The following is a 12925-nucleotide window of genomic DNA, read 5'->3' as shown; positions in this document are numbered from 1 at the left end:
TACCCACTTTTTGCGCCACTGCCCCTGTGTAAGAATTTCTACCATCTAGTGGTTAGGTGTTATATTGCAACCAACCTCCCAAGCGCTGTCTTGTTTAGAACCACGGTAGCCGTCACACATCAAAAACTGGCACTAGTTCCAGATTCCTAGGCACGTCAAAACATAAACTTTTCTCTGAATAAGCAATAACAAAATATTAAAATAATTTTGTGTACTACTTTATTGCCATTGCTTGTGTGTGATGCCAATGACACACAGACACATAAACACACAACCCCCCCCCCCCCCACACACACACACACACACAAACACACACACACACACACACACACAATCCCTAGCATCCATCAGATCAGACCCAGGAAAAGGACATAGTCCAGTCAGGAGCAGCTGTGTCTCAGGTCAGCAGGAACCTCTCTCCCTGGTCAGCAGGAACCTCTCTCCCTGGTCAGCAGGAACCTCTCTCCCTGGTTGGCTGGAGCTATCATGGAGTCATGGCAATTAGCCGCCATCTTTGTTAGTCAGCGGAGTTGCGGCTCCTCTGATTGCAGAACCTTTAGCATACACAAAATATATCAATTTCAGTAAACACACAAGTCATATTTTCCATAATGGCATGACAATTCTGCAGTGCTACTCTAATAAAATGACTTGATTTATTACATATGTTTTGCGGTTTACATACCACAACATCAGTAGTAGTAGGAGGAAGAGGGAAACTGCTGCATAAACCAGAGCATGTGATCTGTTAACGGGTTCTGTAAAGGAGAATGCAAGAATATCATGAAGTAAACACCTCTATGTATTTTAGTCATCGTCTGTATTGACCAGAACTGATGCCTGAACCCAGACCTGAAATGCTTAAATTGGCAGTAAAGATGGAAGTTAGGGTTTGAGTATGCTAGATGGCTTTATGTAGACATACCTGAATGATAGCCAAATACTCTACACTTACAAAATGTTGAAACATTTCCTATCACCTATAGCCTCACTTTCAGTGTACTTACTATTAACACAACAAATGTAAGACTTGGTAGCCTATTTATCCTTTTAGTGTAATTTTTCAATGTGAATAGTTCCATAAAAGCAGCCCTGCCCATTTGAGAATTATGCTTAAAGGAGAATTTCAGCAAATTTTCACATAGATCTCTGTTTCTTGAGGTCACAAGTACTGTTGGTACGGAAAAAAAAGAAAGAAAAAAAACAATCGGTTCTATCTTGCTTGAGTTGCTGCAGCCAACAGCTAGAGCTGCAGGCAGCTACAGTGCTACACTCAGGGGGCATGTTCATGCCTGGATGCAGAAACTCAAACTAGGTAGAGTCAAAAAGTGTCCACCATTCCACACTCAACTTTTTGAGAATTATGAGCGTACCGTCCAGGGACTAGCAGTGCACTTTGTGTCATCAGAATTTTCAGTGTAAACTCAAATTAGGTATTGTAAGTGCAGAAGTACGCCATGTGAGACTCAAAGTGCAGAAGTACGCCATATGAGACTCAAAGTGCAGAAGTACGCCATATGAGACTCAAAGTGCAGCAGTACGCCATATGAGACTCAAAGTGCAGCAGTACGCCATATGAGACTCAAAGTGCAGAAGTACGCCATATGAGACTCAAAGTGCAGAAGTACGCCATATGAGACTCAAAGTGCAGCAGTACGCCATATGAGACTCAAAGTGCAGCAGTACGCCATATGAGACTCAAAGTGCAGAAGTACGCCATATGAGACTCAAAGTGCAGAAGTACGCCATATGAGACTCAAAGTGCAGAAGTACGCCATATGAGACTCAAAGTGCAGAAGTACGCCATGTGAGACTCCTACCCAGAGAAACAAACCGACAAACAAATAAAAAAGCCTCAGTTTTGCTCACCAAATACAACAATCAGGTAGATGAGTGCTGAGTCAATGCCATCTGCTGTGATTTCATATAAACCAGCAGCATTTAGCTGAAGGTTTTGTGGTCCAGTTCCATGTTGTCATGAAGGCAGGCTGGTGGCTCCCCTTTATCCAAATGAGCAATGACTGTGTTGTTGTGTATCCACTGAACATTGTCTAAATGTATGTTTGGTTTGTCTACAGGCATTGTACTGTTGTCCTATCCCTCCATGTACAACAGCATCTGCAGAATAGAGTGAAATTATCAGCATGTATGATTTAGAAACCACAAATCTTGAAGGGAAAGTCTGGCATCTAGCAAGACAAAGGTAGATCACTGACTGTACAAAAACTGTTTTATACCATTTACAGGTAGCCTGGATGTCAGCCAAACTTAGCCCACCCATAACATTTGAGGTCACTAATTCAAATTATTCTAATTTCAAGAAAGACCATTGTTTTGTTTTACTCACCAACTACAGTAAGGGTCGTACTCTGAGTTGGGTCCTTGTTGTTCACCTCCACTGAATACTTTCCTTTGAAATGTGGCTGCAGGTTTGAGATGGTCAGGGCCCAGGTTTGCATATCTAGTGTAGCTGTGGACTTAAAGATGCCAAAGTAAGCTGGTGCCTTATGTCCTTCCAACCACTCTGCAGCTTGACGCTGGTTGTGTTTCCAGATGACTGAGTAGATGTTTGTTCCTTCAGGCAGCTGCTCCACCGGAAACATGATGGACCTGTTTCTGAGGCCATACACACTCTTTTCTGAAATGGCTGGGGTGGGTGAGGAAGACAAAGGATGCCACAGATAAAGCAGATTGACTGGACACTCACCAAAATAAATCTTTTAAAATAAAACATATTAAGTGATAATGCACGAGTAATCTTCAGATATGAAGCATCACCTCACTCACGAGAGAAGTGTGAAGAGGAAGGATGTGAGAGAGAATGATGATAGTGTAGACCACAGCTGGTACACCACAAACAGACCCACAACACAGTGGTTAAGTGGAGAGACAGAGACAGTGCATATATGGGGAAAAGGACATAGAGCCCCACTGAATGTGTGAAAATAAGATGGAGGAAGGGAGGGAGGGATGAATGAGGAGGAGTGGAACTTACTTCCGTTTGCAGTGCTGATGAGGGATCCTGTCAAGGCCAACAGGAACAGGACGGTCATCTTGGGTGCGTCTGTGCTGGAGCGTGTCTCTGTCTGTGGCCCTGGAGTCATGTGACTGCTAATTAACAGCAACCTCATCTGGGTGACAATCCTTAGGGCAGCACCTGCATGACCACACAAGCAGGAGAAGTTGGCATCTAGAAATATCTAGTTACAGTTTTTTTCAACTTTACACACAAAATTGTTGCACATCACATCATTTTTTAAACATATCACTCGAACACCATAACCTCATACCAAATCTGCAAAAACATACACTAATTATCAGCCTTTGACTCTTTTCAATTTCATGAAACACTTTTGGCAAAACACCACACATGATTCTATGCATATCACATAAAAATCTATCAGGAAGGAACTTGATTTCCTCTCTCAAACATGAAAATTCCACACTTATTCACCAGTGCTTCACTCTCTCTCCTCACATGTGTAAACACTAATTATGATCACCGCTAGTGCGGGGCAACAAAACACCAGGACACATGAAACTTGGTGGCCATGTAGCTCCACTAGACACATTACACTATTTCATGTATAGCGCCACCTAGTTAAAAATTAAAAAGCAAAAAATTAGGTGTTTTCATCACAATATCTCTGGCTGACATGGTCAAAACTGCACGAAATTGAAAGTGTAGGATCATTATGACACCCTCCGAATGCATGCCAAGTTTTGTGAACTTTCGTTCATGGGGGGCCTTACAATAAAATAATTTATGTGTACATTTAGTGACCGTACACCAACAAGGATTCCCGGGACACTGAAAGACCGGGGTACACGAAACTTGGTGGGCATGTAACCCCACATGGATAGCATGGAAACATCGTTTTTTGTTTTGATCTGTAGCCCCCCCGCTGTACTGGACCCCCCAAAAGGAGGATAGGGCAGACAGTTTTCTGTGAATATCGTGAGAACCGTAGGGCCTAGGATGACCATTTTTTTCCGTATGTTTGCCTCCAGGGGTCATGTTAACCCATTCCATGTGCACACATGTGCATAAACAAATACACACGCACACACATACATTCACAGCAATCATACGTATGACACATACTCACACAGTAGACATATGTACGCATGCATGCACATGCACACACACAGGCAAACACACAAGCACATGCACATGCACGCACACCCACACACACCCACACACATAAACATAAACGTGTACACACACACATGCACACAATTCAAGAATTTCTCAGAATTATGAACAGGCAAGATGGGGGTGGGGTTGTATAAAATGAATTTTACATGTGAAATCTATGAACTAATCATGTTTTGGTACTTGTTGTCTAGCAGATACCAGTTAGAATTGAGTGTGGCTAATGCAATTTAGTGAGACAGTTAGAATCATATAGGCCTTTCAGCGTGATTTATTTTTGTGGAAAAAATGTGCTGGATTGGGCGGCGGTCATATTTTGTACCGCTCTGCGGTACATCTAGTTTATTTTTTTCCCCATCATCTACTTCCTGAAATTTTGGTCAACTATACCCGGGACACCGAACCACCGGGGCACATGAAATTTGGTGGGTATGTAGCCCCACTAGACTTTTACAGAAAAATTTTGTTTGGTCCCCGGGGGCCACTCCCCCTCCGCGCTGGGCCCCCCGAAACCCAAAAAATGCAGTTTTTCCTAAATAACTACCTGAACTGTGGCACCAAGGATGAAGATTTTGTATGGTATGTTGGTCTCAAGGGCCCACATCAACCTCGCCCATAATCACTCATTTGTGATTTGCACCCCCCCCCCGGTAAAAAATGAAAATGCAATATCATTCTGCTTTAATCGCCCCTCTCTTCAGTTAAGATGTTCAAAACTGCACCAAATTTTATGTGTATGATTAACCTGACATTCTCTGGGGGTATGCCAAGTTTCGTAGAATTTCATCCGTGGTGGGGTCTAAAAAAAATTAAGTTATGTGTACATTTAGTGACTGTACACTCATTGGCCTTTAGAGGGTGGTGCACATGTAACGGATGCCAGCTAGCTTAGCTGTGCTTTTGGAACGTTGGTAAACCTCACTCCCCGACGCCTCAAGAGTGCTGCTGGCATGCGAGCCAGTAGCCTGGGCTATTGGCTCAATTGTTAGCGCGCTCGCCTCCCGATCCGAGGTGCTGCTGTTCGCGGGTTCGAGTCCGGGCGTGTGCAGGGCTGAATCGCGCAGGTTCAACACAACGCAGGTTACACACACATATAGCCTACACACGCACACACACACACAGGCATGCACATACTATCGGTATCGGCAATTAGAGCGGCCGATACATAATTACAAATTCAGTAGGATTAAAGGAAAACCAAATATTCATCATCATTTGGCTGCATTTCCAGTATTGGCGATACGTAGTCGTTAGTCCACCAGATGGCGCATCGTTGCAGTGAGACGTAATTTTGTTGGAAGTTAATCTAAAGTGGGTTGGAAAGACAATAGACGCTTCCTACAAGGACTGTAGTTTACCGCAGAGAACGTCTAATAAGGGTAGGATGATTTCCACATGAAATGTAATTCCCACTTCTTCTTGAAGCCGAAATAAATCTGAGAATGTTTATCGGACATGCTTGGTTTTTACTGCAGGTAGGCTACGTTAATCTTATACAAGTTATATCAAGGACATAGGTAAAATAATGTTACCGTTAGCATTGGTTGAGTGATGGAGGCCAATTTGGTTATTGATGTATTTGTAGAAAACCATAAATGCGGTTATAGGCTACCAAGCAAATTGATAACAGCACTGTATCTTTCGACTGTCATCTCATTCTCTTGACCATAACCTAGGCTACTAACAGGAGCTAAGTGAGTTAGCCACAACACGTTCGCTACGTGATGGTTTTCTAATGGAAAATATATAGGCTACCTGAAAGATAGATGATGCATCCTAAACAGCGCTCTGGGACATTTCTGCTCAACTCAAAAAACATCTGAGTTAACGTTCATTCCCAAACACCCACTAGGCTACTTCAATCCTCTATTTTCAAAGGTGATTCAAGTAAGGAAGAGCATGGCTCAAAGTAAAGTAACTAAGACTGAAACTACATAAATTCGTCAAAGTGAATAATTTGTGTCAACTCGCCGCAATGTAGATTTATTAACGCACCTGTGATGATCTACATCTCCATTTAAACCAGATGTTTTAGAGCGCACGTTGAGAGATGTATCCAGGGCAGGGCTGTACCTACACATATTTGTTGCACGTGCTTTCATTCTTTGCGATGGATGATTTAGTACCAACGTTACACCGGTCCGATACAGTTTTGCCTATGGCTATACCGTGAGACTGAGGCGCTTTTTGTTTGTTCGAAGTGTGTGTTTAGGGTGTGAGAGGGAGTCGATGTGCTTTGATTCCAGCTTGGTAGTTGTAGTCTATGCGATTAAAAAGCATGTGTGTGTGAAGTATCCAAACAATGATAACACTTTCATTATGGCTGCTTTAGCCACAGACCTTCAGCTACTGTACAGTGGGTCCCATTTAGAAGTGTCCACTTCATTCGCGCTTTCCGTGATTCACGCAGCTGCGTGAAATGTATTACTACTGATACGCAAAACTATTAACTTTTCGCCAAGAGGTGGCAGCTTAAGTCCGCTTGATACTGCCATTGGTTCCCAAAGGAGATTTTATTTGGGTCGCCAGCATAGCCTAGTGACAATTTGTGTTGTGTAATAGGCCTAGCATAGGGCCTACTTTATATAGCTTATACTGTAGTTTGTGAACAGTCACGGTTTTGTCAGAACTCCCTCTATGCATTTTTGCATTTAGAATAGCTCTGAAACTGGGGGGCGAACACGTTGCAGAGGGGGCACCAGTGCGTGGATATCTCAATCGCAAAATGAAACAATATTTCTATCGGGCGCCTACCATGGACTAGGCTGGGTAAACCCAGCCTGATCTGCCGGCGATTTCTTTTTCGATTTCTTTTCGATTGAGCTTGGTCTACTAACCTTGGACTAACCATGGACCTCACAGTTGCAAAATGCAAGGGAACATGAATCAGCCTATATTTGCACGAACAATAACGGACAGCAGCTCTTCAACTTGGCCCGTTAAAATGTGTATCTAGAGACGCATTTCATGAAGGCCCTTTTGGACATGTCAGTTATTTGCACCACTGGGTAAAACTGCATTTTGTTTTAGACTACTGGTATTTAATTTGTGCATTGAAAATAAAGTTGAATATCATATGAACTAGATGACTAAACTCTTGCATATGTAGAAGAAGAAACATTCACAAAAATCCATGACATGACCTCTCTTCCTGATAGCAGTTGAAAACTGCATTGAACTGACAGGAATTGTTTTGTTTAATAATACATAAATAAATAAATACATTATGCTGCTACCTTCTGCTTTTTACAAATACAATGTAGCCTACAGGTGTACCTTTCATCAGTCCAGTTGCAATGGATGGACTGTGATGAACTGCCCTACTTGTGATTGATAATATTTTAAAGGTTTTATAACAATGCTACACATTTTTTGGCAAGTGCTACAAATCTATTCACCTTTGTAGCGCCAGTAGGCTACTTTCTGTGCGGCCCGCAAACACACATGCCAAACAAGCATACACAAAAGTTTCAAGAGTGGGAGATGGAGCAGAAGATGGAGACAAATTGATTAATGTGATTTATTTTCGCGGAATGGATCTACTTGTACCGCTATGCGGTACATCTAGTATTTTTAATTAAGTTTCAACATTTTGATTCCTGTAAGTGACCAAAAATCACTAGCAATCTCTCAGAGGAGAGATTGCAAGTGCAAAAGGAAGTGACAAGTGTGTGTGTGTGTGTGTGTGTGTGTGTGTGTGAGGGTGTTTTTGCTGTGGTCTCTTGTATCACACACAGCCACACACTCACTCTTTCTTTTTATCTCTTGCTGTCTCTCTGACGTGACTGACGAAGAGAAAGGGGAAAGGGTCAAAACAACAGAATGACACAGACAGACAAACAATAAGAAAATACGACGATATGAGAACTGTGTGTTTTTCAGAAAAGGCTCCATGCACACACACATTATTCATTTTCACCGAAAAAAACAGGATCATAAGATAGCAGGTCATCTTGTTGGAAATTCAATGAGTTAAGAAGACAGAGACCAGAAATTACACTATTATCTCCCACAGCCAGAACATGAGTTAAAGATCTGATTCCTCTGGAGGAAGTCTGTTATTTTAGAAGTGTAACAGTTCCTCAAATATCAATGCTTGAATGAGCGTGAACGTGGAATGTGAGTGCTCGTATATGACTTTATGTGCTAAAAGAGCTGTGTTATCATACACCACATCTATTCTCTTTATCATGACCACAAGCACACACACACACACACACACACACACACACACACACACCAATAACTGAAAAGCTAGATAAAAAGAGAGAGAGATGCATTTGTTTTGCCTATTTTGCAAGTGAAAAACAGAAATGGTTGTATCTGCAAGTAAAAACACACACACATACACACACTCAAACTTCCAGTTTTTTTAGGAACTGGAGTCATAATTAGCATGTAGACACACACACAGCAATACAAACAATGGACAGATATGACCTCTACCTCACACAGATGTGAGCTGCACTATCAAAAGGTCAAAGGAAAGGCCTTGCAGAAGGAAGTCATTCAATTCAAACAAGGACTTTTTTACACAGACATTTTAGACCAGGAGCCAACAATAGAGGAACGCTTACATGTCAGACACTTACAGATTTGTTTCACTGCAGGACGTGTTGCTGTCACCCATTCATCAATGTGTGTGATCTGTGTTACAGTAGCTGACGACTGAGGCACGAGTGTTCACTTCCTTTCCCCCTGCCTCTCCTTCACATGACCTTACCTCTTACCAGCAAGAGAGAGAGACAGAGAGAGACAGAGAGAGACAGAGATGGAAAGGGAGGGACAGAGAGAGAGAGAGAACCCTTCATGAGATGAACTGTGCAATGCCATCATCTGTTATACACAGTTTACACAGTTCCAAAAACCAAGAATTTCTAACACACACACACACACACGCACACGCACAGGCACACACACACACACACGCCCACGCCCACGCCAACACACACACACATTCCAGAAACAGTTACATGTCTGTCTGTACACCAGAAAAACACACATAAGATACTTCCTGTCTCACTGCAGGAAACTCCCCCCCTCTCCCCGCCTCACCCTCACTGGACCTAATCTCTCTTACCAAGAAAGAGAAAAGTGCGCGATTGGTTACTTCCTCTTAAGCACTTCTCAGATACGGTAACAAGGAGGGAAGGGGTAGCATGTGCTTCCTCAGGTTGTGTGTGTGTGTGTGTGTGTGTGTGTGTGCACGGCTGACTGAGCCGAGATCACCGATAACAGTTCTCCTTCGGTTTGCAGTGAGAGAAATTATACAAACGTGAAGAGATTGAGATTGTTTTCAGTACTGGAATGAGTGTCTGTGTGTTTTTGTTCATGTGTTTGTGTGTGTGTGTGTGTGTCTCTCTCTCTCTATCTGTGTGTGTGTGTGTGTGTGTGTGCATGTCTGAACTGACTGTATTGCAGACAAGCACCAACACACCAGATATGGCAAATGTTACTACTCACGTCACATTTACCACAACAATACCACAAACACCCCAAACAGGAAACATCACTACACACTCTAAGAAATGGAAGTACCAGTGTGTACCTAAGTCGGTACAAATGCTTGTCGCTGGGGCAGTACCCTTTTGAAGAACAATAATGTACCCATGAATGCAGGTACATTTGTGTAGCCATCTGTACCCATCAAGGTACACTTGTGTACCTGCAATGACTAAAATGTACCTGTATATATCATTATCACATAGTACCCTTAAAAGGTACTAATCTGTACTTCAAGGGTACAACCCCAGTGAAAATTTAAGGTGGTATAACTAAAATATATGCACAACCAATAAGTACATTTAAATGTTTATTCTGGGGGGATATTACACACAATACTCCACATGAATACAGGTACAATAAATGTTAACATGTTCATATTAAAAACACATTCATATCAAAACATCAAAGTGTCTTATATCCATATCAATATACATATTCACGTAAAACATGTTATGACTCTTAATGTAAGTGTAAATAATAAAACACTTTGGTTTACAATATTTTGCCTGAGTAGCCACATTGGGCCCTATCATGACATTCTAAAGTGCATCGTCACTCGTCAAAAGTCTATTCAAATTTAGTAGGATGTCCAGTTCACATTGGGAGGGGTTTCGTTCTCAAAAGTGGAGCGCATGGCGTAACAAGGTGTTCCTAGGTCTTTTAATCAGTCATATGGGTGTGTTTGGGGCGTAACATCATTTTAAACCAATGAGAATGACATCTGTCATTCCCTTTAACGGCGCAACGCGCGATATGTCAAATAAATGCATCGGTATTTTGGCATTCAACGGCGCATTTGAAGGAGGCTGCTTGCGAGACCGTATGGAATAGTCATTCTTAAACCATGCTTTACTAAAACCTAGCATAGCCTTCACGCATTTGCACTCGTCTATTATTTGAACTCATTGGCAAAGTGAAACTAACTTCACCAAGGAGTCAGTCAACGACAAGACAGTTATATGCAGTTACTTTCACTATTGACTGACAATGGGTTACCATAGAAAACATAGGCTGGAAAAAGCAACACTTACCCTAATGTTGCTCAAATGACTAAATAAAACAACATTTATCCTGCAGAGGAGTTGCTTATATCGTGACAGTGCGTCTTCAGCTGTGCTCCATTGTCTCTCGCCTCTCCCCTAATCACTTTTAACCGTCATTACCAATTTGCAAATGATGGTGAATAACTACTCATCATGAGATGTACAGTATTTCGTAATATCTTTATTCTAATTATGTTTACCATTGTAATCGTGCAATTTGTAATGCTTTGCATGGACGTGCGCTGGTGTGCGTTCATGAATGATAGAAGGATGGTGCGTGCACAGGTCTGCCAATATGACTGTTGACATGCGCTCTTAAAATAGCATATGAACAACTCCCCATTGACTTCTGACCAGGTTTAGGTGGTGTATGATAGCGATTTTTAGACAATGCGCCAGGTCCCTCCCTAGGTTGTTAATTGCCACACCCCTGGGCGCAATGCTTAAAAAATAAAGGTGCAAAATAACGAATTCAACTTCGCGCCGGTGAATAACGAACTTTACGCCATGCGCTGGTGACCGAAAATACAGCCCATTGTGTTTATATGCAGAAGGAAAAAATATATTAATTTGCAAGATAGCACTAATAACACCTTTATATGATCTATAAAATACCAATATTTGAGTTAGTAATCACTCCAACAAACCTTGTATGCTTTCAAGTTCATGTTAATACTCGTGTATGAGTGATGAAAATACAGTATCTGCTTGCCATAACCATTACACGTCCTTGCAGTAACTTAGTAGCTATGATCTTAGATCTCATTCACAGTGCATACACCATAGAATTGAGTGAACGATATGTGTCTTTAAGTGTGATGTAATGAGTCATATAGCGACATTTTAGAGTAGTACCTCAGAAAACAATGTGCAAGCCTTTGGAAAATATTAGCAAGCCTGTAAAAATTTACAATATATTGTTACAATGTTCATTACCTCACCAATAAATCAATCAATCAATCAATCAATCAGAAAATACACTCCAATCCTTCCAATCATGAGGCGAGCCATTAAAAAGGCAAGAGTCTCAAAAGGCACCAAAGTTCAATTTCAAAAACTGGCAGAAATCCAACATATTGTTCAGGAGAGTGTGCTAAGTAAAGGTCAACAGCAGTAGAGGCTGCTGTTTTCCCCCTCTTCAACTTCTGTTCCTCTGCATATATTCACTTTGACTTAGACTGGAACCTTACTTGATCTACAGGACGTTCACATATTTTCAATAGCAGTGGTAGCCTCACCAATGACAGCAGGGGTTTTACATCTGTTGGAAGCAAAATGCAAACACAAACCTCAGAATAAGATTTTTTTCAACCACACAAATAAATAGCCTCAGACAGATTGTGTAAAATACCTTGTCTAATACATGTATGTAACTATATCAATCTGCTCACCTGGCATAGATCAGCGCTGAGTCATTACAAGTTCCATGGACCGGCTGACTCTCCCAAACTTCTCCTTACTCCTTTTCACCGTATCTTCATGAACGAAAGCTGCCTGCTCCACTATGTGTTTGAGAGACAAATGCCATGCAATAGAATAATATAATTAAACAAAATGACACAACAATGAAATAGCACAAAGATAATCTTAACCAATATATAAATTGCTATTGGACAAAAAAAAAAATCTAAAAGTTCGCATTATTATTATAATTTGCATAATTTATTATGCAATACTTTTCTATATGTATTTAACATCAATAATACCATTACAAAAAAAACACCAAGTTGGGTAACTTACGTAGCCATTAAATCCTTTAGTAAAGGTAAGCTTACTTCCAGGTGGCCATATTCTGCCTTGGTGGGTATCTGTGAGAAGGATTAACGTTAGATTTACGTTAGACCATTATCAAGCTCTGAGTAACTTTATAACATTATAGAATGGTTCTGAGTTGCTCCCTCTAGCTTCTAACTAGATAAGCAATGACAACCAGGATGTTCTGGTGAACATAGGCAACTCAACTAACATTGACATGGGAAATAGTAGATAAAACATACACACAAATAATTTCCTTACCATTTATTTATTTTTTAAGTATATTTTTGGGCTTTTTATGCCTTTAATGTGACAGGAAGCGAATGGGAGAGAGAGTCGGGGTGGGATCCGGAAAGGACCACGGGGCGGGAGTCGAACCCGGGTCGCCGGCATACAGTGCAGGTGCCCCAGCCAGTTGTGCCACAGCTGGGGCCGTCCTTACCATTTATCACGATAGTCATGCATT

General features: G+C 41.5%; 1 long non-coding RNA gene across 1 annotated transcript; it reads right to left on the bottom strand.

Moving 5' to 3' along the window:
- Nucleotides 1-2057: 2057 nt before the first annotated feature.
- LOC143099805 (uncharacterized) lies at nucleotides 2058-3078 on the bottom strand. The gene is made up of 3 exons (XR_012981768.1): nucleotides 2996-3078; nucleotides 2348-2647; nucleotides 2058-2118 (listed from the first exon to the last, which is right to left on the bottom strand). It is a non-coding gene; the product is annotated as an uncharacterized LOC143099805 (long non-coding RNA).
- Nucleotides 3079-12925: the final 9847 nt, after the last annotated feature.

The sequence above is a fragment of the Alosa pseudoharengus genome, unplaced genomic scaffold (genome assembly GCF_046254945.1).
Source record: "Alosa pseudoharengus isolate Yale_2024_CS ecotype anadromous, Long Island Sound unplaced genomic scaffold, YU_APseudo_1.1 YU_APseudo_1.1_scf_3, whole genome shotgun sequence".
NCBI lineage: Eukaryota > Metazoa > Chordata > Actinopteri > Clupeiformes > Clupeidae > Alosa > Alosa pseudoharengus.
Note: the sequence above shows the minus strand (reverse complement) of the source record. Positions and strands in the feature narration are given on the sequence as shown.